Source organism: Thamnophis sirtalis, unplaced genomic scaffold (genome assembly GCF_051295495.1).
Source record: "Thamnophis sirtalis isolate CommonGarterSnake01/CBP01778 unplaced genomic scaffold, rThaSir2_p1.2 scaffold_12, whole genome shotgun sequence".
Lineage (NCBI taxonomy): Eukaryota > Metazoa > Chordata > Lepidosauria > Squamata > Natricidae > Thamnophis > Thamnophis sirtalis.
The window spans coordinates 67,570,515-67,594,541 of record NW_028261392.1 but is presented as its reverse complement, the minus strand read 5'-3'; positions in this window follow the sequence as shown (position 1 = coordinate 67,594,541).

Genomic DNA, 24,027 nt, shown 5'->3' with positions numbered 1-24,027 from the left:
GATGCCTGAGAAGAAATACTGTTTTTAATATAGTCAACAATTCACCCATTGAGGTTACTTCTAGTAGTTGTGTAATGATGGTTTTAAAGGGGGACTGCAGGGACTCACAGAGGATCAGACTGTCAATGGCTATTTGAATTGATGGTTGTCTACAGCTTATTAGGATTAGGCAATATGCCTGAATTCTTGGTCAATGGGAAGGCGCAATGGTCTTTTTATGGACCTGACCGACACAGAAGACTAGATTAGATGAACCTGTGGCTTGATCCCATAGCAGTGGTGGGTTGCAGGCGGAATGCCCCGGTACGGGCGTACTGGAGCCTGCCCGGAGCACCGGATACCGTTCTGGTACAGTGCTCCGGAGGGCCCACCTGCCCGTCTGAGCTCCTTATCTGTCTTTTAAGGCTTCCGCGCTTCTGCGCATGCACATGGAGCATACAGCCCTTGCACAATGCTCCACTGAGCAGCTGGAGTATCACGGAGGTGGTAAGATGCATATGCACGCTGCGTGCGTCCATGTGGACACCGCCAGGCCCGTTCCAACCGTAATGATTGAAATGGGATCCGGAACCCACCACTGTCCCATAGGTTTTTTCATATATTCATTTGTGCTTACGACTTAACAGTCAAGTGGTGAAATTTGCCTTTTGGGTACCCTTGAAAAGGTAACTATATAAATAGTGTATTTTAGTAGGCTAGATGTATGCAATGAAAACATGATTATTGTTGCTGGACCACATTGATTCAGAATATATACAAACTGAAATGGGTTTGCTGAATCTGTATCTTTGAAATGTGTCTTCCTCGATTGTTAACTTATTTTGGGTTATTTTATACTCCAAACATATATATATTTCTCTACTCAGCATATCCTTAACATTATCAAACCATTTTGTGGATTTTTGTAGGGTTTTTAAAGCTCTCTTTTGCAAAAGAAATAGGTTGCTTTTTAAAGGTAGTTGCAAATGAAACTTTCTTATGAATTAAACATCTGCAAGAGGCGTGTCAGCTTGGAAGTAGCTTTTAATGGTTTTGTACATGAATGGCTTCTTCATTATTATTGTTTATATGTGCTGTGCATCCATTATTGCCACTCTGCAGAAGTCACTGCTGAATGATAATCAGGTGATAAACCTTGCAGAGATATTTCCTCATCATCCGGGGTTCTTGTGTTATGATTATTATTCTGCTTCCATTTCATTTTTCTAAAACCTAAATTGGTAAAAAAAAGTTTTAGGAGGAGAATAAAGTAGAATCCGCTCTGAAATGAAAGAAGAGCTTATTTTGCTTATTCTCCACAGTAAACAGCTTGCTAATCTATTGGAAACCTCCTTCTGCTTAGAAGAGTTTTAATGATAGAGACATGCAGGAATTGCTTTCTGTTTTGTATAAATCATTCATCAGGATATTACTTTATCACTATTGTTGTTTTTAATTTAAAATATTTCCCTTTCAGCTGCCAAGCTCCATCCAGAGCTGGCTTCTTACTTGCTTGCTGGATATTCTCAAAGGATCTCCATTATTTTAGTGTCTTATACCATTTGAAGGAAAATTGAGTCCACATGAATAAAAATCTGAGAATAATCTATTGGTAGATCAGATTCTGGAGGGGTTTAACAGAATGGAGGAAAAATAATCTGTCACTCTAATGGTCTTCATATACTCAGATAATAAACATTATGAAGTATCCCAATTTTCTAGACATAAAACATTGATTAACAGAATCCGAAAGACACAACTCATTAACAAAAGCAAATTAACTCTTTGATAAGAAGCCAAAATAATTAATTTATATGTTATTAAAATATTTTCAGATTGCTGAGTCAAGATTCTCTTAAAGTGAGAATGTATCAGATTTGGGAGAAAGAAATTATATTTGTCCTGCTGGAAATCCATTTATTTCCCACACGCTTGAGGACATGTGACTAAGATATAGTACATTAAAAATAGTACATGTGACTAAGATATAATACATTAAATTAAAATGAGTGCTGAACAGATTTATTGCTTTCAGTAGAAAGAAAGATAATACAGGTAAACCTCAACTTATGATCACAACTGAAACTGAAACTTTACCATTGCTAAGTGATGGTAAAGTAAGATGTGACAGGACTGCATTGCTCAAGGGCTGCAGTGCCAATCGCCACCTTCACCTTAGAGCCATGGGTTGTTAAGTGTGTAGTTACCTCTGTCCAAGACACCCCATGACCTGGTCCCCGAAGCTGAGCCCTGGGCCTCAGTAAGGGAAAGGTCTGTCTCCAACTCCCCCAGAATACTCTATTTCCCCCTTTGGGCCACCTGCAGCACCCCATTTGCACAGCGGAAAGAAACTCCAGGAAGACGCGGCTGTGGGCCGCTTGCCACCCCCTGGGAGACCACAGCTGCCCCAGCCCAACCCCAGCTGCAGCCATCCTCACCGCTTTGAGCCCTGCTGCTGCCCCTCCTGCCCTGCGCTCTGTTGCCCCAAACGTCTTCCTCCGACCTCTTGCTCCCCCTTCAGTTGTCGGCATGGGAAAGAAGCCAAAAGGGGCCTCAGAGCCACGGGACCAAAAATCTTCCACCGGGCCACAGATCTGGGGCCAGCCTTCCCTTGCCTGTTTCTGGTTCTGGCGGCATCCAGGCTGGGGCGGATCTTTCTGGCAGAGGATGGATCAGCGACTGCTTCCTGTGTTTGTTTCCTTGCTTGCTTCTGCTTTTTGCAGGGCGCCAGGAAGCTGCACCCCACTCCAGGTTGGTGCTGATGCAAGCAAGCCAAGCAAGCAACCCCAGGCAGACCAGGAAGGCTCACCGCCGGCTGACCCAAGGGCAAGGGGCAAACCAGTTTCTTGGCATGAAAGGCCACGCCAGGCGCGCTTCATCAGCAGCAGTTGGAGCTAGAAGAGAGTGAAGGCCAGCTGGAGCCGCAGAGCACACAGGGTGGAGAGGAGCAAAGGGGCGGAAGGAAGACAGGCGTGGGAGGTCTGGGAACTCTGTGGTTGTAGGGAGGCTTCCATGAATTGTGATGACACAACCACAGGGAGACTGTGGTGATAGCTGTAATTAGGGCTTCAGTCATACGTCCTTTCATTCAGCCCTGCCGTGACTTCAAATGGTCACAGGATGAAGGGTTGTAATTCAAGGGATACCTGCATTCGATGTCTGTTTTCCTGTTGAATACTGTCTTGAGTTAATTGGGCTCTTTTGGGTTCAAAATATAACAGAAAAGGCGTTTGCCCTTTTTTCTTATGGTAAATTGGCATTGTGGGGAAATATGGGTGATACCATTTACAAGAAACCCATTTTATGGATGATTTGAAGGGACAATGGGATCTTTTATTTTAAATCAATTCTTGAATGATAAAGGCTAGCTTTTATCATTTCTCGTGTTAAAGAATGAACACCATTGCTTTCTGGAAATATCTGCAGCTCCATCTACTGACATCTTGACTTGGCTCCGACAGTTCAGCCTTGGAAAGAACTAAATATTAGATAGATTAATTAGACTAATTAGATAGATTATTAGATATGACTTTTAAATCATATTAAACAAGAAAGTTCACAATGAATCTTAGATATTTTTATTAATAAGTCAATTTGATATACATATTTTAGAGGGACAAGCAATTGAAGATTCACACTTTGTCAGAATAATGGGAAAGTATCTTTTAACATTTTTATTGTTTACAATGATTACATTTTAGGAAGTCACATTTACAAAATGATCTTGTGCCAGGATTTTTTTTCCTCTTTCTGTTCCATTTAATTTAATAAAGGCAAAAACAAAAAAAGAAGATTCCCTTGTTCAGCTCGATTGGACTATTATTCATTTCCCCCTTTTGAATTTTGAAATGGGACATTTTTCTTTGTCTGCAAATTGAAAATTAAAGCTTGGTTTTTAGTTTATTTTAATTTTACCAATTAATAGGTTGTTAGGGTTGAATAGATGTGTAGATTTCTAATATTTCAATATGTATTCCATCTGGGAGATGGGAAAAGATATATACATGTAAATTGTAAAGTTTCTGGAAGCAACTATAATGAATATTTAAAGTTTAAATTGTGTTGTTCTTCATTAAGTACAGTCACGTGCTGGGAAAATGGTATTGAATACATTAACTCATTATTTAATTTTTACTTCACCAATTAATTACCTCATTTTTGTTAATTATGTTAGCAATTAATGCACTAGTTAAATCATGAACATAGTTGAATATTAAACTATTTAGTCACAAAATTCTTTCATTCCACAGAGCACTGAACCCAGTCAGAATAAGACACATAAATTTATAAATATTTTGAAATGTTAATAACTAGTACTTGCTAACAAACTTAACCTTGTTCATTTTATAACACGTTTGCATGCATAATAAGAATGGGATGTATGTGAAAAACATTTCTGACTTACGGTAATCAGAAAAATCTGACATTTTATAAAAATGTCAGTAGTGTAACTATTTGAGCCATTTGACATTTTTCCAGATTTACAAACAATTTTTTCACCATGGTGTTTCCAGAAACAAATGAATAATGTCTGACACATGTCACTCTTGTTAATGTAAGGCATGGATTTTTATTAAGATATTCAAAGCCATAGATAGTCCATACCTCTAAAGCAGAGGAATTCTGTTGACCTGCATGCTTGTTTGCTCATGCGCCAGCCCACCAATCATGCAAGTTGAGCCGCATGCACACGCCCCGGGCCGCTGCTTGTGCGGACTGTTGCGAATAGCCTAGTAGTGGGCCACGGCCCGGAGGTTGTGAACCAGGGGTGAAATTCAAAAAATTTCCCTACCGGTTCTATGGGCGTGGCTTGGTGGGCGTGGCTTGGTGGGCATGTGGGCAGGTGGGCGTGGTTGCACAACTGACTCCCACACAACGGAAAAGCAGCTGGACTTCACACAAAATGTCCCCTGCAACAAGCAGGAACCTCACAGACAATCAGGCACAGCTGATTTTCGGAACTTTTTTAAAACAGTTTTTAGCATTTTTTTTACTAGTGATTCGGGTGAATAGGTAATAAAAAAAATGCTAAAAAAGTAAAAAAAAAAAGTCCTGATGAGCGGCACAGCTGATTGTTGCACAGCTGATCAGCAGAACTTTTTTTTTAGTTTCTTAAGCATGTTTTTACTACCGATGTGGGTGAATTTAGAAAGATAAAGCATGGCAGGGAGGGAGGAAGGAAATGCCACAGATCGTTGTGAAACCCAATGCCACCATTTTTCAGCACTGTCTTCTTGGAAATCAAATCTGGACTAAATAACCCAAAAACAAAACTCTGCACTACAAAGTTTGATGCGAGGGCAACAGCTGTAGCAGCAGCAACTGAATGTCCCTCTGTTGTATTTCCAAAAGGTTACTAAACCATAATTAAAAACAACACAACGAAAAAAACCACCTTATGAAACTCTTCCTCCAGATGTCCAATTACCAGGGATCATCCTCCCTAATTAACACTGGTAATTGTACTAGATCGGAAGGCCAACATCATTTTTGTCCTTTAGGCAGACCAGAAACTTGGCCAATGGCTAATTAGCCGTCCTTGGGGATCTATTTGCCCTACTCTATAAGCCATTTAGTTTGTAGAAATGAAACATTTGGTTTCAAAGAGTAACCATCAACGGAGTTACTAAAGTGGGTATATATATTGTTCATGGAACTTGGTGATGCATTTGCACTTTTTTTTCATTGCACAAGGATATTAATAAGGTACATGTAGATAATGTAGAACCAAAATCCAGAAAGATAAGAATTCCAGTGCCTAATTCTAAGCATTTGAAAGTGTAGCTAGGTACGTTACCAGGACAATTATATTAGTATCTCTATAAAAACCTTGGTACTTGTGGCCTTTTTAATATTCTACAATACTTTGAATTTTGTTATTCTGTTATACTCCTTTCTGACAATTACTGTTAACTTCAGGTTTTTTTATTATTTATGTATTAAGTAATATTTGTTTTGCAAAATACATTAGCTCTAATATCTTCTTAATCCAAAGAGAACCCCCAAGAGAAATTTATCCTTTGTTCTGCAATATTGGGAACAAACAGGAGTGAAGCGTTGCCATGATTTGCTTATGAGCTTCACAAAGACTCTACTTGGCCAAGGTTAAAGGAAGCACACAATGCGAAATTTTAATCAGATTTAGTAGACAGCTATTCCTGTTACAGATAACAGCTTTTAAAGTCTAAGATCTTAATTACAAAAGCAACAGTTCATTCATAATCCTTAAAAATGATAGGAACCGAGTGTCCTCCAGATATTATGGACATTTGAGGGTCCGAGGTTACTCACTACGGCATGCAGGTATCTGCCCACTAGACTTGCTTGTCCCACATGAATCTTCTACAGGAGTCCTACATTAACATCAGGCTGTGTATATAATTGTGGGCTTCTGCTATAAAGTTTCTATTTCTATCAAAAATGCTTTATTTAATCTGAATGTTCGTGTTCCTTGGTTGGGTTTTTACTAGAACTGCAACATGCTTTCCCTGTTCTTTGATCACCATCACTTTGTCTGCTTCCCCCTTTCAGTTTCATGATGGTTTATGTTCTAATGAAGATATGCTTAATTATAGAGACGTAGCTGGGTATATTCCAGTGAGAAAGGGGCTTCCTTAAAGTACGGTTGCGCTAATTGAGATCTCTGGGACTTCAGGGGCTGCTATATATGGAACAGTCTTTCAAACGTCTCTCTGCCTGAATGACTCCCTTGATGAAATATAGATGAAGGAAACCACTTTGTGCAAGCTTTCTACTTCCGTAAATATGAATAAGTTAGCATAAATGCAATGGGAACTTTAAAAAATGTCCTACCGCTGGAAATCCTAAATAAGCACATGCCATGTTCAGATGAAAATTACAGTAAGAAAGGCTGGATTTTATTTGATGTATTTTACAAAGAAGAGGGAGTCAAACAAGCAATGGGTGGAAACTAACCAAGGAGAGAAGCAACTTAGAACTGAGGAGAAATTTCCTGACAGTGAGAACAATGAATCAGTGGAACAGAAGTTGCCTCCGGAAGTTGTGAATGCCCCAACACTGGAAGCCTTTAAGAAGATGCTGGATAGCCATTTGTCTGAAATAGTATAGGGTTTCCTGCCTAGGCAGGGGGTTGGACTAGAAGACCTCCAAGGTCCCTTCCAATTCTGCTAATGTATTGTATTGTACTTCGCAGTCATAACTGATGGGAATATTCTTTTTTCTTTTCAATCAAAGCTTATAGGGTTTTTTCCCCATGCATTTGGTTAAAAAATAGGATTATAAAGAAATGCATACATAAATGAATAGATGCAGAAAGAACTAGACTTTTCAATTCAAGAGAAGGGCCTTGAGTGTTTCAGTCCTTAAAGACTGCATTTCAATTCTTATATATTCAGTCACGTTCATGGCTTCTGTCTTTCCAGGCAGTTCACAATCTATCTTCTTTCTATGGGGAATAGTTCAACCTTCCCCAGTCTAATGTTATTCCAACGTGTGAACTTCAGTTCTAAACATTATCAGAAATAGTCATGTTGGGTAAGGAATTCAGTGCGATAAAAATCCTGATATTTGAAAGGCATCCAGGCTGTAGAAGACATGACTGCCCATGTCCATCAGAATGTTTCTAAGGAACCCTAGAAAAATCATTTTAAACAAGATAGTGGTGGAAAGAATATTTTCCACTGAAATAAATATATACAAATTGGACACATTCTTCCAAGCCATTGTCATTTTTCTATTGATATTCTTATCTTCAGGGATCCTCTTGTATGTATGTATGTATGTATGTATGTGTATATATATATACGACACCTACAGTTTTATTCTGCTTCAATATTTTCTATTCCAAGTAGCTCACAAGCAAAAAGAAAGTACCATAATACAAAAAATGTGATCAGAAAGCAAATACAAAATCATAAACCAAACCTTAATAATCATGAAGCACAACTTTCTATCTCTGATAATTAAGCGCTGTCAATTCATCATGTCAAAGCCCTCAGTGATCCCAGAGACCGTAGGATGGAAGTTGTCAGCAGGTGCTCTGTGTAAGGTTGGCTAGGCAGGATCGAAGGCCGATCCTATCCGAAGCATTAATAGATTTAATAGATAGGTAGCTCCCAAACCATTTAGACGGTAGTAAGACAACCCATAACCCCTAGTGGATCATCCTTCTTCTCACATGTAGGCTGGCGTGATTTCCCCTCCCTTTGCAACCCTTAGAAGAACCCCGTGAAGCCTCCTCCTCCTCCTTCTGCTCCTTCTCTTTGTTGGGTGTCTCATGGCAATGCTTGCCACAGAGGAGAGAGGGAACACAGGCGCCTGGGGCTGTGAGGAAACTGCCCACCTGCTCCCCTTTCCAGTGTGTCCCAAACGCCTGCCTACCACCAGGGGAAAAGGGGGCTAGATTATAGGCTTCTGGGATCCTCTTGACAGCCTTATGTCACCAGCAGGCATCCAAATCATTCCTTTATCCTTCTTCTCTTCTTCTCCATAGCCATTAAGAGATTTCAAATTTCACCCTCTGTTCCAAAGCAGCCAAATCCCCATCCGCCCGTCTGGCCTTCTCGGGATATGGAAGCGAAGGGAAAAAGGAAAAGAGGGAGGATTGTCTCTGCCCTTGCAACACCCAATCTACAGTGTTTGGGGGAAGTGTAGTCGGAATTCATGAACACATGATGGTGGAGAGCCACAGCAATTGTGCAGCATCTACAACTTTATAAACTGGAATGAATTCCCTTGTCGTTTCAATGATTCGGGAGTAATGCCTTCAGGTTTCTGGATGGATTCTTTAAGTCAGATTATTTTAGGTCCCTTGATTCAAAAGCTTTTGCCTGATGCTGCACCGATTTGTCCGATTGAAGATTACAAACAGAAAAACAGACAAGAGAAATGTTCGTAATGTATAGGTAACCAGGACTTGAACTAAACCCCAAAACAGACTGGCAACCAGTGGAGCTCAGGTTGTTCTAATACTATATATTGACAATCAAGCTATATCTGTAACAGTGGAGGGTTTCAATTTATTTTAATACCAGTTTGCTTGTGTGCTCATGCTCATGCGATGGTTCTGCACATGTGCAGGAGTGTCCGGGCGGGTGGACGGAGCCTCCCACTGCCGCCACCATCGGTTCACCCAATGCGGGATGGACTGGCAGAAACCCACCTCTGATCTGTAAGTGTGTGAGGGACAATTAAGAAGGAAAGAGCCTTCTTCTTTCCTGAAATATACATCTATATCGCCAACTGGGGGGAGGGGCTTATTTGTCAGCTGTTTAGAAGTAAAGTAAGTTCTCTGGAAGGGATGTTCGAATGCACTTTCTTCTTTTTGATGCTACACTTTACAGAAGGAAGATGCAATTTTAGGAACTGCAACTATCTTCCCTCCGTTTTATGTTCCTTTCAAAAAAAAGGAAACTTACATTTTTGTTTTCTTCCCTTTATCTATTATTTGAAAACCATCTCTCTAGCAGATTTATTTAATCAAATACATTAAAACATTCTCCTTTGCCTTGTTTTGAAATATGCATCAGAATATTCAACTTACACAACGTATCTGAAGAGAAATCTCTGTAACCTTCTAATTTGCTGACTGCTTAGCTACTGGCATAATTTATGACTTTTAGGCATCATTACTCAACTTCTTGATTTCACAAAGCTTCCAATAGTCCTACAACTACAGCAAATTTAATGATACCTTTTTATAATTGTGTTGGGTTGAATGTCAATTACTGCTTAATCAATACAGAATTTTGCTTCAGTCATCTGTTTTAGTCCAGCCATGCATGTTAGTCTTATTTTCTTCTCAGGTGCATTTTATGGTGATGCTGATTGTATTTCAATAAGTGCTTTCCTTAAATACTGTCATCAGAATTCAGATAGGAGAAGCATAAATGGGGATAGGTGTGTCTCTGGCTGAATGAATAGAAAATCACGGGAATTAATATGCAAAGTATGAGTTGCTCTTTTCCTCTAGTTGTATGTTTGTGCAGGTAGTCCCTCACTTAACAACTATTTGTTTAGCAACTGTTTAAAGCACCGCTCTTCAAACTACACCCCGCGGGCTAGATACGGCCTGCCAATGCAAAGTATCTGGCCCACGGAGAGGTGGGATTCAGCCCCTCCCCTTGCCCCACTCCTCACCGCTGGCCTCATCTTCCAACAAGAATCCGCTTCAGCTGCACTTCTGGCTAGTTACCGTATTTCACCAGTTGATCCGCACTTCCGATCTCACCGCTGCTGCCGAAGGTCAGGCCGAAGGGGGCTGGGGAGGGCCGGCTGACTGAGGGGGGATCTTTCTAGTGATCCAGTAGGTAAGTAGGGGAGGGGGCACTGCTGACTTGAAAAGCAGGTCTGCTGCCAGCTTGAAAAGTAGCGCTTTAAATGTCTTTAAAAATGCTTTGAAAATAGCCTCCTTCTGGGATGCTTTTCACAGCCATGTGTTCCAGGACTGGTTGGTGAGTAGGGGAGGGGCAGGTACAGTAAGGACAAAGGCTAAATGGATTGCTAAATTGGCCACCCCCACCCAGTCACATGACCACCCAGCCACACCCACCCAGCTGGTCCAGGTCCCCAACAGTCTGAGGGACCGTGAATCGGCCCCCTGTTTAAAAGGTTTGGGGATCCCTGGTTTAAAGTCACAATGGTTCTGGACGGGTGACTTGGGATCTAGTCCTCAGTGTACAATTATTGCAACATCCCTGCCCTTGCTTGATACAGATTTTGGTGTTTGGCAGCCATCGCACTTTTATTATGTTGGTTGCAGCATTCCACAGTCCATAGAGAAGCTGATAGGATGGGTTGCAAATTGTACTAACTTGATGCCTTGATTAATGACCATGGTGACTCAGTTAATGACCATGGTAAAAATGGTTGTAAAATGGAATGTGTGACCTTACTTAATTACCACGTCTCTTAACAATGAATTTTCTAATCCTAATTGTGGTTGTAAGTGGAGGAGCACCTGTAGCCCTTTACTGGTGGAAGAACAGCCGTTCTAAGAGATTCTTCCTTTTGCTCATCCGTGTCTATGCTTACTCCCAGGTTAAAGTTTTGTAGAAACTCTACCATCATATGCTTAAATGAAGAGGCAAGTCTAAGTCTCCTCCTAGACTGAAAAAAAGTTTCTTTTTCTACACTGTTGCTTAATATATAAATATATTATTCAACCTAGAATTCCTATTAGGTGGTAAAGTATAAAAAGTGCAGGAAAGCCATAGAGAAGTGATTCTCAAATGATCTAAGCCCCAGATCTCACTGTAACAACATTAATGCCAAAAAGGCATTAAGAGTTGTTAATTTTGAGAAGCTTCTTCTCTGGTAACATTGTACTGCTAACTAAGGCATACAAAACCTTTGCCAGACCAATTCTTGAATACAGCTCGTCTGCCTGGAATCCACACTGTATATTGGACATTAATACGATTAAGTGGATCCAGAAGTATTTCATGAGAAGAGTCCTCCATTCCTCTGCCCACCATAGAATCCCTTATGCCACCAAGCTCAAAATTTTGGGCTTGGACAATCTGGAAATCTGCCAACTATAGTCTGACCTAAGCATAGTACACAATATTGTCTGCTACAACATCCTACCTGTCAACAACTACTTCAGCTTCAACCTCAATAACACACGGGCAAACAATCGATACAAACTCAAGGTAAACTGCTCCAAACTCGATTGCAGGAAATATGACTTCAGCAGCAGAGTGGTCAATGCCTGGAATGCCCTACCTGACTCCGTTGTTACAGCCTCAAACCCCCACAGCTTCAATCTGTCTACAGTGGACCTCACCCCATTCCGAAGGGGTCCTGAAAGGGTGCGTGCATAAGTGCACCAGCATGCTTACTGCCCCCGTCTTACTGTCCCCATTTATCTGTATTTACTTCCCTTGTTCATGTTTATGTTCATTCCTATGCTTGTTATCTTGTACGTATTCGACAGATAAATAAATAAATAAAGTATCCCTGCACTATAAGCATTGGACCTGATGCTTGATCTTGTCAAATACTTTAGAGCAGCCCCCACAAGCCCTGGGATGTGGACTGCTACCAGTCCATGGCCTGTTAGGAACCAGGCTAGTGCAAATGGCTGAAGAGCAAACGAAGCTTCATCAATTCATGTGCGGGATCTAAAAACTGTCTTCCATGAAACTGGTCCTTGGTGCCAAAAAGATTAGGGACCACTGCTTTAGAGTAAGAACATTGACATGTTCTTACATGTTCTAAGAGAAGAGCCACGCTGTAGTGTTAATTATCATGGTAATGTATTAAAAATGTTCAATTTGTTTTCCATAAAATAATCAATCTCATAAGAAGTAATTAATTGTCAGGATTCCATGGTCTTAGAACATAGAATCCTGACGTTTAGACAGATGGTGCTAACTATAAACCTGCAGTTCCCTTTAACAGCTTCTCTTCCATTAGATCAGTCTGGAAAATCTTCATCCTTGGAGTTGAATGAGGCAAAAGTTTCCAATCCAGTCCAAAAGCCACATTTCCCAGATTCCTCCCTTCTCCCAGCCAGGACTCATTTTCCCTAATCTAATTTGCCTCTCCTTTCTCACTGCAAAAGTGAGAAAGAGATTTGGTTATGGGAGAAGGGCTTTATCCATTGATAACTACCTGGATTATGTTGCAATTCAACTATTGACTATATTTTTCCTCATTCTTTTGTTAGATAATTAATTATATTTCTAGACAGATGAGGGAAGGGAAGGGGATACTGGATAGTATTAAATTTCACACTAATCAACCTCTGGCTGTTTTACTGGTAGATAAAACCTTTTCATTTAAAAGTAGTTAGCAGAAGAAAAATTGTTTGTTGTTGTTTTTTATCCGTGCTCTGGCAGAAATAATGATTCTACAGAACACTGTTAATCTCATTTTTGCAAATGTTTTTTTCTCGTCTTGATTCAATTGTTTATTGGGGCCAGAGAAAGTACATTATGATGCAACTGCTTCTAAAAATTCGGTAAGACACAGATGAGAGCTTGCAGAGAGGGTTAAGGGGCTGGTGGGAATTAGCCATTGCTTCAGTAATGGCTAATTCTCTGCTTTCTCTGTAAGCTTTCTCTGTAAGCAGCCAGGCAAGGGAAAACAGGAAGTGGCATCTGGAACACATTTAAAGTCAATCAACCTAAATACAAGTGAGCAACTCTGCAGAGAGGGTGACTCAGAGGTGGAGAGCCTCTAGCTCAAGTGGAAAATAACATGGAAATGAAGGGAAAACCCAGACAAAATCTGTGCACCTAGAACTACCTACATGCCTAGAAAAGAATGCACATATCTAGTGTGTAGTCAAAGTCGCGCAGTTGGTTTTCATGCCTTAAATGAGACCAGGACTCACATTCTCCTGGTTTCTAGTCTATTGTTGTTACAACAACTAGAACAAACTGGCCTGGTGGTTTTAAAAGAATCAAATATGGGTCTGTGCAGTATGTTTCTTACTTTGAAGTATTCTAAGCCAGTCCATTCGGAGATGGTCATTTCCTGAACATGAAGCATTGGACTTCTGCTCTAAAGACCTGCTCTTATGTCACTATTTGTAGCCAACAGAATAGATCATCTTTAGTGAATAAATCTAGCTTCACTGATCATTAATGGCCTTCTAATTCAAGGTGCTACTGTAGTTATCACATACAAAGCACTTCAGAGCCAAGGGAAAATACTTCTTTTCCAAAATAATTCTCTTCGCAAGATCCTATGCCTAATGTAGACATTGTTCCACAAAACTTCAAATTCCAGAGTTTTGAAATATAATTTAACAGAACACAAGCATTTTAATCATTTAGATATTTCCCAATAAATCTTCTTACACCTATTAAAATGGCTCAGAAAAATAACATTGACTCATATGATTTAAGTTTGCCAACAACAGCAGCAGCAGCAGCAACAACAACAACACACACACAATCTGATTTCCATCCCTTAAAGCACATTCCTTGGGGAATCCAATATACTTAAAATAAAATCTTTTGATGAATCAATTTTAATCTTAAATCTGATGATTATGGGAGATGTGTAATCATGTCCCAGAAGTATTTCTTTGGATGCACAACATCCTGACAACTAGGAACATCCTTCCAGGCAGCTGCATAAATTGTCTAGAGGATATGCTGCTTTAACACTTTTTAAGTGGAAAAGTTAAAAGCAATTAATTTTTTCTTCCTTAAGCCTTAAAAAAAAAAAGAAGCTCTATGGGAATAAAGCTTAGGATTTCCCTAAACCTAGAGTTTAGCCAAGCATTTGCCTGTTTTTGGAAATAAAGAGCAAAGTATTTCGGGAACAATAATAGTTAAGGGCTTTACCTCAAATTCATAAAAATCAAATTCCATGTAGGTCAACTTGGAAATGTAAGAAAACCAATATACCTCATACTAGAGTGTGTGTGTGTGTACGTACATACATACATACATACATACATACATACATACATACATACATACATATATAGTATGTACTATCTCTTTATATGTATTTAATATATAAATTAAATGCAGAAAAAAAATTATAGGGGACATTTTGGTCATAGGTTGCAGTCAGGTCCACAAAAAACTATTTTGGTTTTAAGGTCTTGTTGGAATCCTGCTTGAGTGTAACTTGTTAGGCTCACCTCGTCTTCCCAATTTAAATTTCGTTCCATAGGAAAAATCTTCCTCTGTTGTGAGCTGACCCTGTTCAGGGATAATCTTGTAGCAGGAGTTTAAATGGGCTTTTGGATGGCAGCTTTCTGCCCTGCCTTTAAAACCTGCCTGGTTTTAAAACTGATATAACCTTGGCCTTATTGCGGGAAAACTCCAACTCGGAACCTCACCCTGCACGGCATCCGCCAAGACTCTGTTTAAATTGGGCCGAGCGTCTTCCCCTGAATGTGACCGTGGTCCTTTCTGCCAGGCACTGGATTGCATAGGGACTGGCTGCCATTTGAGAGCTTGGTGTTATTCACGTGTTCTCTGCCATATGCTCAATGAGGAATGAACATCATGCTATTCCAGTAAGTTCTCTCTTCAGCTGAAGAGTTCCAGCGCTGTCCCAAGTATTTCGAAAATGCTCCGGGCCTCAAAGCTTTGAGCTTGAAATGCCCCTTTGCAGTTCAAAGCATCTCCTGCTTCAAGGACCACTTGGAGTTCAGGACAGTTCTGGGAAGGGCGGATCTGTTTTGAACTCGAACAGTAGCGGCATCAGATTTAGAATGGAGCATTTCAAGGTTGAAGTATTTCAAATTTTAAATCTTTTACATACTTAATACATACACATACAAGCATTCTTCCCTTGTCAGGGAGATGTCTGAAGTGAACAGAAGCAAAGTCTTAAAGTCTAAATAAAACATAGCAATGATTTCCCACTCAGCCCCAATTTTCACAGCGTTGCATAATAGGGGAAAGTTGGCTTTTCTTTCATATCTGCTCGTCTTTCTCAGCAATGTTCCCTGTTTGGCAATTCAGTTTAAAGGAACTTCTATTGAAACTTAGGGGAATGGAAAAAAAAACGCATCTCCTCTCAGAGACAAGCGTTTTCAGGGGGAAAAACAACACCACCACTTTGAACCAGTCAGGAAGCTCACATAGACATCTAGTTTTCCTATCTTATTTGGATATATAAATATACCAAATCCTGAGCACGAGTTTTGCAGTTTGCTGTGTTTCTTGACAGATATTATTAGGTTTGGAGATGTAGCAAGAGGTCCATTTTCAAAACTGTGGTCAATGCAAACCCACTGATTTTTCCTTATCTTTGTCCATCCTTTGCTTACAGTCATAAGTCAATGGTTAGATGGCCTATATATTGGTTTCTAAATACACCAGTATAGCTTTTTAGGGTTCATATTTCATTGTGTTTTTAAATCTAGGCCAAGGGTTAATATAAATTGCAAGTTCATATATAATATCATTATCATTTTTAACGACTCCACTTGTGGGGTGGAGTCTGGGCAACCAAATGGAGCTGAGTATGAACTGGCCAGATGCCCTTCCTGTTGCCAAGGTGGAGTTATATTCAGCTGATATAATCTTAATGTGCCCAGAGAGAGAAATATCTGCCTCTACCTAGGATCCAACTCACAGCCTCCTGATTGAGAGGTGAGCGTTCCACCTCTAGGCCACCACACCACTCACAAGTTCATATGTAATATGCCATACGCTAAATAAATGACGTATGTGACTCAGCAGTGTTAAGCATAGACACCCTTTCAGGTCTCCTCTAAATGGTGGCACTGTTGCACATAGTGTAGCTATACAACAATGGTGGGGGGACGGGGGCAGAGGTCTCTTTAAATAACTAGATTCTGATCTCAAATATTACTCCTCTGGTGCGAAGTCGCATAGGAATCACAGAATGAAGGATTGAATAGATACTGGACATCACCTAGTCCAACCCTTTGCTCAGTGGAGTAATCCACTCAACACATAACAAGATAGACATTTGCAATGGAGTGGAGCCCATTGCCTTCTGTTTCATTACTCAGCAGCTCTTACTAATAAAGTTTTCCTAATGATCAGCTGAACTCTACTCACTTGTCATTTGAACATATTGCTCCTTGTCCTTGTTTTCTGGAATAACTCTGAACAATTCAGCATCATTTCCTGCCTTTCAAATATGTGAAGAAAGTCACCCAGTGTTTTCAATTATTTTTTTAAAATACATTTTCCTTACAAATCTGCTCTCCTTGGATATGCTCCAGGTTGTCAATTACCTTCCTATGTGATGTCAAGAATAGGATCCAATAGTTTAGGTAGGCTTTGATCAACAGAAAAAAGAAAAAAAAAGATTTTAATAATATACTCATATTTATGTGCCTGAGGATTGTGTCTAAGCTTCACCATTTCTGGTCTCTTTCATGTTATAGGATACCCATACTGCAAAATAAGATGGACAAAATACAACCTCAAGTTGAATGCGCAGCATTCAATCAACTGATTCGGAAAGACCTTTACAAGCAATCAAGCCTTTCTTCTGGTGCAAAAGCATGAATCAGAAAGACAAAACAAAACAACCCAACGTGTGTGAAACAGAGGAGGAGATGACAAGAGAGAGAGAGAGAGAAACTGATTTGTCAGAAGGAATGGATGCTGCCACAAAAAACATGCTTGATAAAAACCTGACTCTCATATAATACCATTTCATAGCAGAGAAGCGCTTAAGAAAAATAGCAATAGCAGATAGACTTATATACTACTACCTGGTGCTTTACAGCCCTCTCTAAGTGGCTTACAAAGTCAGCATGTTGCCCCAACAATCTGGGTCCTCATTTTACCAACCTCAGAAGGATGGAAGGCTGAGTCAACCTTGAGCCAGTCAGGATTGAACAATGCTGATCTTTGTGATTGTTTCACCTTCTCTTCAGCTTATTTGCTAACTTAAATTCTACTAGTTGTGATTGGTTCCATTTTTGGCCATATTTTATTATTTTTGTTACAAAATTGGTACTTGCTGCAAATGGGAGCAAAGTATCATTGATCAGGTTTGGCTGAATTTAATGATAATAGAACTTACTCAGGATACCATTCATTTGTGGTATTTATACATTTTAACACTTTATGGAGAATATTGTTATAGTCTTGCTGCTTACAGTTCTGGAAGCTGCAGTATAACTGTTGTATAAAATTGTAATATTTGAAGAAAGGGCAATCAATCAAATATTTTATCAGCTGTTTGTTCTGTTTTCAGCTTTAGTTTCATCCTTATCTTGTAAATGCATGCCATTATACTAATTCTCTTGGAAATTTCAATCAATCAGATGAAGTAGTTTAAATTTCTGAGGTTATGTAACATTGCATTTGCTCAAGCATGAATAACATTTCACATCTTTCGTGCTTAAGTTGAACGGAATATTTGCATGAGTGAAATATCAGAATATACATCACAATATTATCAGACTATAACAAAATCATTTTGATTTTTTTATTCTTGCTTTCCTCTTTTTCTGATACTTTGAGAAATCTCTCCTGTCTTCTATCTCTGAACAGAAGACAGCAAATAACAAAATATGATTTATTTACTGATAACTAGGTCTTCCCACAATCGATATTAAATTTAAGTCCTGACTGTCATTATCTTACAGTGATTTTCTTTAGCTGCTATTAAGTCACAAAACAGAGAGGGCGTGATGTCAAGAGCTTTCAGTTAAATGAGAAAAAGTTGAGTAAGCTGGGTCATACATTCACTTATCTCTAAAATGTTGCATTCTGTAAATTTAAAGCAGGGCTGGCGTAATTTATGATGTCATGCATGTTGATGAATCACAAAATCACCAGTCCATATTTAGATAACCAACAGTGAAGGGAGCTGGCAGGGCACTAAGGGATGAAGGAAGGGGAAAAAAGCAATAGAGAGAGGTGGACTTCGATCATTGCCGTCTTGATTGTTTTGATTCCCACAATCTTCTGAAGATACTGGGACAGTGATGGGTTCCTCCTACTGGTTCAGTCCAGTTCGGCCCAACCAGTAGTGGTGTGGCGGCCTGTGTCGCTGGAACCGGCAGAGACTCAGGCCGGCCACGTTCCTGAACCGGTTCCCTCGTCATCGCCGTGACCACCGTCAACGCCATCATTTTGTTTTTTAGTTCTGTGCATGCACAGAACAATTTTAATTAAACTGCGCATGCGTGTGCAGCACACATCCAGTGCGCGCCCGTGAGCGAACTGGCAGTGAAGCCGGCAGTAGAACCCACCCTTGTACTAGGAGTTATAGTTTAAATAAGTAGTAGATACATCAGCTCTGTTTTAAAACATCCTGAACTCAACAGATACAGAAGAAGAAAAATCTATTGGCAAAATCTTCATAGTTTAGGACACAAAGAGCCGAGGTGGCGCAGTGGTTAGAGTGCAGTACTGCAGGCTACTTCAGCTGACTGCTAGTTCTGCAGTTCGGCTGTTCAAATCTCACCGGTTCAGGGTTGACTCAGCCTTCCATCCTTCCGAGGTGGGTGAAATGAGGACCCGGATTGTTGTTGGGGGCGATATGCTGACTCTGTAAACCGCTTAGAGAGGGCTGAAAGCCCTATGAAGTGGAATATAAGTCTAACTGCTATTGCTATTGCTAATAACTTTCAATCACCACATAAAGACAATTTTCTATTCCTTATTCCTATCCTATCCCAAGTTTTAAAAGTCTTTCTTATTTTCATTCCTATTAATCTTGTTATTATTATAATTTTTTCCTCTTTTTCTTTCATTGTTCTTGCATATATAATTTATATTAAAAATTTTAATTATGATAGTAAAATCTAATACAAACTTAATTTTAAGAAAAAAGTAGAGAGAGAAAAAAAGATACAAGGAAAAAGATAAAGAGAGAAGAAAAAGAAAAGGAAGTAACTTCCACTCTTCATCATAAACACAACAAATGTAGTGACTTCTCATCCTATCTAAAGTTCTAATCATTTAGCTTTTCATCCCATAATACATATGTAATCTATAAACAAATCCATAAAATATATTTTCCACGGTGGCATCAGTAGGAAATTTGTACAGGGTTATCAGAAGCAACAATATATCTCATTTTAACCTTCATCTAATAAACCAACTTTATGAAACAGTTTCAATCTTTATTTCCTTAAAATATTGTTGAGGATTTTTAAAATTTCTCTTCATTTCTTATTTGCCCCATCAGACAGAATAAACCTGGGGTAAAATTATATTGGTTTGTCATTTGTATTTCCCTTTTAGATTTTAAAACCTCAGCCAGGTTGTTGTTGTTGTTGTTGCAAATCTACTGGCTGAAATATCCTTTTCTAAGCCATTCTCTTAGCCTGCCAGGTGTAAATCCACTTTTGACACAATTTCTATCGTCAGATAAAATTTGTTCTACATCAATCATTTCTTCAATAATATCTTTTGGACAGAGTATATCCATAGAAGCAGACCATGTTGTTGATATGGTAGCTTCTGTTCTCTGATTCCGTTCATCAAACGCTTCCTTCAGTCTTTTCATTGTTATGGCATTTGGCAACACTGTAAATCTTTCCTCTATCCGAAACTTTAGTGTATAATTTTTGAAATCAGGAAATTGTTTATCTTTGTTTTATCTTGTAAAAATCAAAACAAAATTTATTTCCCATAAGAAGCCATAAAAATATTATTTAGGGTTGTTTTTTTGCTATTTTATTTAGATTCTGGAAGTTCTAAAACTAATTCATTCAAAAGTGAAGGTAGACTCCTTTGGCATTTTCAAATTTGTAGGCCCAAAAGTCTGCAATAGCTTTAAGTGATTAATGAGCAATTTCAGAATGTGGTTTGAAAGCAATGTAAGTGAAGTTAGTTTTCTTAAAAAGTCTCTGCCACGGTTAGGAGCAAGTTAGGAAACCTTGCTCAAATCCATGGAAAACCTACTGTTTCCTAAAGTGAAGCAACCCTCTGGAGGGATCTCCCATCCTCTCCAAAACGCTCACTAGTTTCTTTATCTTGGCTGCAATCATTGATTCCGCTTCTTCAGTTATCTTTAGTTTGCCATGCCTCCCCTGGAAGTCTCTCTACTCATATTTTTCTTGGTAAAATTTGGGCATTACTTCTTCCAGAAGGTTCCCATGGCTGAGACGTCTCGTGGTATGTTGGAAACAGACGCCCTATTCAATAGTCTTCGCTGAGATCTCCTACAAAGAAAATCTGAGTCTTCCCAAAACTTTTCTTGTCTCTTTGGAATAAAAAGAAGCTTCCTCTCTGGCTGAGACAAGTCCTTGTAATTTATATTTTTATTCTTATAATAGTCCAACCCAAGAAGGAACGTTTTCAAACACACTTGGTTGTTGAATATTCATTGAATTTTACCTCTAAAGTTATGAACCTTTTCACAAGTTCTGCCCAAGGACACAACCCTCCAGTTTTGCATGGAGGTTTTCTGTGGATGGGACGTCTCGTTCTCCAGGCAGCCTGACCTATTCTCCCTTTAAGCCCTCAGCATAAGCACAGAAGCACGTTTTGACCTCAGAGTAGCCTGCATTGTCTCTAATAAATGCAAATGTTCTCTTAGGTGCATTACCTTAGTGACTTTAGCGAGGTAAGATGATATTATAGGCTTAAGGAAACCATAAATAAATCATAGAGCATCACACATAAACTATCATTTCAATTTAAAAGAAAGGTTAACTTTTAAGTGCATCATTTATTTAACAGTCAGTTCACTGCTGGAGAGACTTTTGCTCCCCGGAGAAGCCCTTTCAACCACAAGTCCTTTTTCTTTCTCACTTTCTTTAATTGATGGCTCCAGTGTGAAGACAGCAAATGATAATGGACTTCACTCTATAACTGCTTTTACTCCATCAGAGGAGAATGTGAGGACCCTCTAAACTGTATTAGGCAAGAAAAAAATTGAGACCTTTTCCCTCTCTTTAAAAAACTAAAACATCCATTACATTATAGAAATGAAAAGCACCAACTTCTACCTGACTGAGCTCCAGCATACTCATCCTTTCCACGCTCTTGGAAACACGTGTGCCGTCGTTATTCAGAATGATGCTATCCTCAAGTATGAGAAGGATGGCAATGGCAGCCATGGGGATTCTTTTTTCTATTGTTTTTAGCTTACAACTATCACTTTGAAATAGAAGATGCTGCTCCAGCACTGCTGATCTTCTTAAGGGTGTTAATTCCAGGAGAATAATTAAATTTATTCCCAGACATATTTTTCTAAGTGTCAGTATATTCCATGAAACCTACTTCTAAACAAACATTTATTGGAGATGGGTAATGTCACTGTCCTTGTATATCACCTCAATGCTCAAAGCCAAATAAAGTGTTGTGTTTTTTTTAAATTTGGCTTTGAATGTTTTTCTCTTTTCTTCTTGGTGTCCGATTTTCTTTTACACAGGTAATTAAGATCAGGATTTTCCCATCTTCATAAAATAACCAGTGAGATAAAGGCTTAGAAATCAAAGCAAAATGTTATTATGAAAGATAGTGTTAACTGTTCACGCCTGCACGCCCATGTCTGTGAACTGGTAGGGAAGGTAAGCGAATGCCACCACCACCACCATCATCAGCATCAGCATCATCATCATCAGCATCATGTCCTGTGCAGAGCACATTGGGCAGCAAGTGATTTCCAGTGGTTTCGATTGTTTGCACATCTTCGCCTTTGTTCCGAGAGACGTTAATAATTGTAAGAGCTTTCTTAAGTGTTTGTGTTTGACATTATAATATAGCAATAGCAATAGCAGTAGACTTATATACCGCTTCATAGGCCTTTCAGGCCTCTCTAAGCGGTTTACAGAGAGTCAGCATATTGCCCCCAACAATCTGGGTCCTCATTTTACCCACCTCGGAAGGATGGAAGGCTGAGTCAACCCTGAGCCGGTGAGATTTGAACCGCTGACCTGCTGATCTAGCAGTAGCCTGCAGTGCTGCTTTTAACCACTGCGCCACCTTGGCTCTTAACTTCATAATGAATGAAGTTAATACGGTGTCAAAAATAACAGAGCTGCTTATTTTTCAAAGCCTGCCTCAAATTAATAGTTACAGTGAAATACTTGCAAATTGTCTTAAGTGTAGCAATATTGCTATTACATTCTGCTATGCAGTTCACAGACTTTCGGAGAACATAGGTTTGAAACTTAATGATGGGGTGAAAAATATGGAAGGAAAAGTAAAAATCATCATCAGAAAATTAGAGCACCGCAGGGAGAGGAGTGGCTCCAGGAGAGGCAAATATCTCTCTTAAGTTGTAAGAAGGTGTGCAAAAGGTAAAATAATTTCCCCAAACAGAAATCACTCCTGACAGCAAATAATTTCCAGTAATTCAGTCAGCTAGACAACGACAGTTTTAAGTGAAAGGCATTGTGGGAGGTTGCCCAGGTTCTCTTGTCCCAGCCAAAAAGATGCTTTAAAATACAGATCTCGATTATAGACATAGTAAAGCATAGAGGAAAATAAAGAAAAAAGTAAAGATAAGTGTGAGTCATGGCAACAGCCATTGCCCACACTCATACTTCTCCTTATATCCAAGCCAGGGAGGGGCTTAATATCTCCTTCTTTTCTGGATAGCTGCCCCTCAGTCCTATGTTGCTCTCTTCTCAGCATTTCTCTGAGCATTATGCACATTTGGGTCAGGCTCCAGTTCCTTCCCCTCGCGCAATTCAGGCCCAGAAAGCTTTTTCTCTTTGCCTGAGTGTGCATAGATGAGTCCTGCTTTGCATCTGGCTCTGAGACCTCCTGGTCCTCAGAGCCTCCCACAGGCCCCAACCGAGACACACACCCCCCTCCATCTCTTCTGCCTCATCTGACCACAAAAGCCTGGTAGAAAAATTTGGGCTCAAGAAGAACTGAGATAGTTGAATTTCAATTTAGATATAAATCAACAGTGAAACTTTTCTTCTGAGGAAGTTGCAGATTACAGGTAGTCCTTGGTTTATGATTGGTTCCTTAATGGCCTGTCAAAGTTACCTGAAAAGGGGGGACTTTTGACCTGGATCTGAAGTACTGATGGTTGGTCATGTGACCACACTGCCATATTTACAGTTCCTTTCATGTGCTGTGATCACATGACCATGTTCACAATGGTTTTGCTGAAAACCAGCACTTACTTTTGGTTTTCAACAAGACTGCGCCCATCGTGAACAATGGGTTCACCGCTATGACCTCCTTGTTGTACTGAATGACCACAATGGTCACACTTACAATGGCAACTTTACCTTAATGACTGCTGCAAAATATGTTCTAAAATTATGACTGTTGTGACTTACAACTGTAATGCGCAGGTTCCATCGCATTTGTAACTTGTGGGTTATCTGTTCACATGGATTGGAAGGTGAGAAACACAGCATTATCAATATCCTTACTTGCTTATTTACTGAACCATTATTTCATTTGTATAATGTTTTTCAGCTAATGAAAACAAGAACGGAAGTAAATGGAAAAGTATAGATGACCAGGAGGTAATAATTTTTTTAGATGGATAGGAGGAACTTTATGGAAGTGTTCTTCTAAGTTATTACTGTTTTGGACTTTCATAGTGAAAGTAAAGTTAATACTCCTTCATGAAGTTATTCCCAGTCTCAGTATTAATATGCAAGAAATAAAGCTCGAGTGAAAATAAAGTTTCCTTGAAGCACTTGTGGGCCAAGGAGATTGCCACCCCCTCCCT